We start from the raw sequence: 6,081 nt of genomic DNA, 5'->3' as shown, positions 1-6,081 counted from the left end.
TATTAGTCTGAAGGTTGGTGGTTCGAACCTACACAGGAAAAGAAAGCTTTTCTAGTCATGAAAAATCCTCATTAGAATTAAGTTATTCAGCGGGTTGATATGTGCAGGGTTTTGTTCTATCGCAGCACTAACACACCTGATATACAGTAGCTCTCCAGGACTAGGAGTGTTGGCCCACTAAAAAAAACTGCAGAGCTCAGGCTGTGTATAAAGTGAGAACCCAGCAGAGAATGATTTCAGCAGCAAGCACAGTAGTTTGTTCTATCGTGTCTTGTCTCAGTTGTCTCTGTGGCGCAATCGGCTAGCGCGTTAGACTGTTAATCTAAAGGTTGGTGGTTCGAGCCCACCCAGGGACGGAAAGTTTTTCTTATTGCACAACCGTAGGTTTACAGACTATTTGCGGATTGTAATGAATGGAGTCATGCTTTCAGAACCACGTGAATGCGCGTCCACTGCATGAGGTAGATACTGATAAACACTTTCACTTCAGAGGAGATGGAACCTGCCAGTGACCATTTTACAGTAATGAATAAAAATAAACTATGTAAGAACATAGGAATACAAAATTAATAACATAGCAATAACGTAATAGCAATAGCATTTTTGTATCTATTTTTTTCTGTGCTTCCGATTCATGGTGTTGTACATCGAAAGCAGCTTCCACATGTTTAACATAAAGGTTATCAAAAAGCATCTGGAAACCAAACAATTCAACTCATTAGAATTAAGTTATTCAACCGCTTGAGAAGAACATCGCCAGGAGATCTAATGGCGGGAAGACGCTATCATTGACAAAGAGCGGAGAAGTAAAAAAATATGCTGGTGCAATGAAAATGGAAAACATCTTCATGTTATTTGTATTTGTGTTTATTATGGATCCAAATTAGCTGCTTCCTACTCTTCCTGAAAAATTAAGCCAGTAATCTCCCATGGTGTCATGCCAATAAGGACTATTAGATTAGGAGGAGCATGGCAGTGCTATTTCCCACATGAGAATATAGTGGGACACATGTGTTACTGTCTATATGACTATATTTGCTGTAATATGTGTGTCATTGAAGCTCATCAACCTAAGCAAAACCCGCGTCCTCCATAAAAAACAACCCTACAGGCGTTAGGCACCCAGCCCATTTCAGCACTTCTTTTTTTATGGGAGAAGGGGAGCGTGGGCGGGGTGGGAGGGGTGAGCGCTGTGTGCACGGAGTGTAATTAAGAGCTATATTAAATCTGTATCGATGAAGCGTTACAGATTGTGCGATAGAAATGTAAGGGTAATTTCCGATTGGGCTGGGCAGGATTTACGGTGAATGCAGTCTCCGCGAACGTGGAAACATTGCCTTTAGATTTCAACCATGCTGTAATGCTGAACTTCAGCACTACAGATTGAATAGTAGAACCCTAAATTAAGCTTTACTATTTTTACATATTTTATTTATTTATTTATTTAACCTTTATTTAACCAGGTAGGCAAGTTGAGAACAAGTTCTCATTTACAATTGCGACCTGGCCAAGATAAAGCAAATCAGTTCGACACATACAACAACACATGTCCAGGAGTTACACATGGAGTAAAACAAACATACAGTCAATAATACAGTACAAAAATAAGTCTATATACAATGTGAGCAAATGAGGGGAGGTAAGGGAGGTAAAGGCAAAAAAAGGCCATGGTGGCGAAGTAAATACAATATAGCAAGTAAAACACTGGAAAGGTAGATTTGCAGTGGAAGAAATTGCAAAGTAGAAATATATATAATGGGGTGCAAAGGAGCAAAATAAATAAATAGATACAGTAGGGGAAGAGGTAGTTGTTTGGGCTAAATTATAGATGGGCTATGTACAGGTGCAGTAATCTGTGAGCTAATCTGACAGCTGGTGCTTAAAGCTAGTGAGGGAGATAAGTGTTTCCAGTTTCAGAAATTTTTGTAGTTCGTTCCAGTCATTGGCAGCAGAGAACTGGAAGGAGAGGCGGCCAAAGGAGGAATTGTCTTTGGGGGTGACCAGAGAGATATACCTGCTGGAGCGCGTGCTACAGGTGGATGCTGCTATGGTGACCAGTGAGCTGAGATAAGGGGGGACTTTACCTAGCAGGGTCTTGTAGATGACCTGAAGCCAGTGGGTTTGGCGACGAGTATGAAGCGAGGGCCAGCCAACGAGAGCATACAGGTCACAGTGGTGGGTAGTATATGGGGCTTTGGTGACAAAACGGATGGCACCAATTTATTGATTAGGGCTATTTTGGCTATTTTGGAAATGACATCGCCGAAGTCGAGAATCGGTAGGATGGTCAGTTTTACGAGGGCATGTTTGGCAGCATGAGTGAAGGATGCTTTGTTGCGAGATAGGAAGCAAATTCTAAATTTAACTTTGGATTGGAAATGTTTGATGTGAGTCTGCAAGGAGAGTTTACAGTCTAACCAGACACCTAGTTATTTGTAGTTGTCCAATAGCCAGCTCCACAAGCTTTAATGGCTGCTGCTCTGTAATTCACAGCTGTGAATCTTGGTGATGATCCTGGAGGGTTCTGTGATGACTGTTAATATTTTGTTCCTCTATGGCTGATGGTGAAGTGCTGTATAGTGTGGATGTGTACTTGACCAGATAAAGGAAAGCTGTGAGGGTTACATGCTGACCAGACTGCTCGCATGCGTGCGTCAGCGTGCACATGTTGATTTTGTCCACCCACACCAGACGCGATCAGGACATGCAGGTTTAAATATCTGAACCTGTAACGGCTGTCTTCCTCCTCCTCAGACGAGGAGGAGTAGTAAGGATCAGAGGACCAATGCACAGCATGGTACGTGTTCATGCTCTTTAATAAAACAATCGAACACAGAAACAAAACAATAAACGACACGTGAAATAACAAACCGAAACAGTTCCGTGTGGAACACACAGACACAGAAAATAAACACCCACGAAACACAGGTGGAAAAAGGCTACCTAAATATGATTCTCAATCAGAGACAACGATAGACAGCTGCCTCTGATTGAGAATCCTAACAGGCCAAACGCAAAAACCAACATAGAAAAACGAACATAGATAACCCACCCAACTCACGCCCTGACCATACTAAAACACAATGAAATAACAAAAGAACTAAGGTCAGAACGTGACAGAACCAACTATATTAATTTGTGACAGGTCGAAAAGCATTGAACATTTATGGCAATTTAGCTAGCTAGCTTGCTGTTGCCAGTGAATTTGTATTGGGATATAAACATTGGGTTGTTATTAGCTACTCTGACAATTAATCCACAGATAAAAAGGTAAACCGAGTTTGTTTCTAATAATTTCTCCTCCTTCAGTCTTCTTCTTCTTCTTTGGACTTTATATGGAGGTTGGCAACCAACTTTAAGGTACATTAACACTACTAGCTGGACTGGAGTATGGACCTCAGTTCATCTTTCAATCACCCACGTGGGTATATGTTCCCAAACCAATGAGGAGATGGGAGAGGCGGGACTTGCAGCACGTCAAGCATCAGAAATAGAACCAAGTTCTATTTTAGCGGCTGGCTACATAGATGCGTGCGAGCAGTGTGAGTGCAATGATTGAATAACATGTATGTGTACATTTATTTTGCAACGATCGCGCACGTGACACGAGCGGTGTGGCATGTTAGGGTTAGAGTTAGGGTTGCGGTTGGCAGTACAGCTGTAGGGATCAGTGGAGGATCCTCAGAGGAGGAAGGGGAGGACCATTGTACTCAGTGAAATTCATAACAAATTTAAATAGGGAAACATTAAAAAAGTTGTCACCAAATAACTGATTAAACACACTGTTTTGCAATGAAGGTCTACAGTACCCTCAACAGCATCCATTCAACATCCTCCAAGCTCTTGCAGGATGAACTGATATGAATCTAGCACTGAAAGCATAAGCTACAGCTAGCTACCACTGCAATGCATAAAGTGTGGTGAGTAATTGACTCAAAGAGAGATAAAGACAATAGTTTAACAGTTAAGGACATCGAGCAGATCCAACACTGCAACTGTTCCATGTCAAGGTACTGTACGTTTTCGGTTTTATACATTTATTGGCACCGGGGCCCACCGGTAAAACTGTTAAACTGCTTGCTGTATACCGTACTGCCTGATTGTACATATAGATTTACTGACGTGTTAGTTCTAGTTTGTTGACTATGATGTTAAGCTAATGGTGACAACGATGTAGGCTGTGTAGTGGTTAGTGGTTATGGTATGAAGGTTTGGCTTGGAGGAGTTTTTGTCCACAAGCGAAGGGAAAGGATGAGAGGAGGAGAGCGTGTAAATGCGAGAAGGAATTATACAACGAGCAAAGTGATGATTCTGTATGTGGCTGCTATGAAAGTGAACTGTGTGTGCGGGTGATCAGGGGTGTATTCATTCCGCATACTCTGTTACAAAACATTTCTTAAATGGAAGCAAGAGGAACGAAACAGGGATGGACCTGCCTGAATTTTTCTAATAGAAACTCTTGTTTGCAACTGTTTGGACTAATGATTACACCCTAGATCAGGATTTCCCCAAAAAGTTTTCGTTTTTTGCCCTAGTACTACACAGCTGATTACAATAATGGTTATTTGAATCAGTTGTGTAGTGCTAGGGCAAAAAACTAAACGTGCACCCAGGGGGGCCCCCAGGACTGAATTAGGGAAACCCTGCCCTAGATTTGCTAGATTCAGGCAAGAGTGTGCAAGGCAGTATTGCATGTGTCACTGTCTGTCACTTTGATTACTCCAATTTGTCTCTCGACCTGTGTCTCGCGACTGTTATACATGTTCATGTGTAGACTAGGTTGTAGCAACCTCATGATGGTTATAGGGAAATTTGAGTATCATATAGTAGCTGCTGTGTGGTTTGTTGCTAATGTTTCTTTTCTACCTGCCAACTTTATGGTATTTACTTTTTAATTACTGTTTTATATTTTTATTTTTCCCTTGCTCAACTTTTTTCGTTAAACTTTTTCACCCTGGATGCTTTATCTGGACTGGTTCTACACGACCTCCACCAGCCGAAGCTAATTAGTAACATTAACATTATGCATTTTAATTGCAGTCGCTGTACTCATAATATACAGGATAACCGTGAGGATAACTGTGCCGCAAGCCCAGCTTCAGATGGCAAAGGCAAGGGTAGTTTAAGTGTAGGAAAGGATGAAACAGCGTCTGTGCCACAAGTAACTACAGATAGTAGTATAAATCCCCCCACACAGTCCCCGCAGCCGGACAACTTTCTCATGGCTTCTGGAGGGAAATGCTGTAGGAATGCTCAACCGGTGTCGCTCATTTAGCTGACAGAAACTTTCAACCGGTTTTCCCAATTAAGCAACGAGTCGGAGTCAGAGGCCGAGTCTTCTCTGGTCTCTCCTTCACCCGTTACGGGGTCTGAGACGCCGAAGCTTCCCACCATTAGCTCTGACAAATCGAACACCCTAGTCATTGACGACTCTATTACCGTAATTACCCATTTTGATTATCTGTCAGCCCCAGCCTCGAACTCAGGTCCTGTGTGTAGCTAACTGACCCTCTGCCCGTTCATCGCCATTTACCCGTTGTTGTGTCTTAGCTGTTTACCCGTTGTTGTCTTAACTCTCCCAATCAACACCTGTGATTGCTTTATGCCTCTCTCTAATGTCAATGTGCCTTGTATACTGTTGTTTAGGGTAGCTCATTGTTTTATTTTACTGTGGAGCCCCTATTCCCGCTCAACGTGCCTCAGATAGCTCTTTGCCGCATCTCCCACACATGCGGAGACCGCACCAAGCTTAACTGGCGCCTCCAGAGATGCAACCTCTCTCATCGTCACTCAATGCCTAGGTTTATCTCCACTGTACTCGCACCCTATCATATCCGTGTCTGCACATTATACCCTGAATCTATCCTGCCACGCCCAGAAATCTGCTCCTTTTATTCTCTGTTACCAACGCACTAGACGACCAGTTCTTATAGCCTTTAGCCGTACCCTCATCCTACACTTCCTCTGTTCCTCTTGTGATGTATAGGTTAAGAGCCCAGTGTGTCCCCAGGCGCTCTCATTTGTTGACTTCTGTAACTGTAAAAGCCTTGGGTTCATGCGTGTTAACTTCTTCTGGCTGCA

General features: G+C 42.7%; 1 non-coding gene across 1 annotated transcript; it reads left to right on the top strand.

Annotated features, from left to right (window-relative positions):
- Positions 1-282: 282 nt before the first annotated feature.
- Positions 283-356, top strand: trnan-guu (transfer RNA asparagine (anticodon GUU)). Its single transcript has one exon. It is a non-coding gene; the product is annotated as a tRNA-Asn (tRNA).
- The last annotated feature ends 5,725 nt before the right edge of the window (positions 357-6,081 follow it).

The sequence above is a fragment of the Salvelinus fontinalis genome, chromosome 19 (assembly GCF_029448725.1).
Source record: "Salvelinus fontinalis isolate EN_2023a chromosome 19, ASM2944872v1, whole genome shotgun sequence".
NCBI classification, from domain to species: Eukaryota; Metazoa; Chordata; class Actinopteri; order Salmoniformes; family Salmonidae; genus Salvelinus; species Salvelinus fontinalis.
This window is presented reverse-complemented; position numbering and strand designations above follow the sequence as displayed.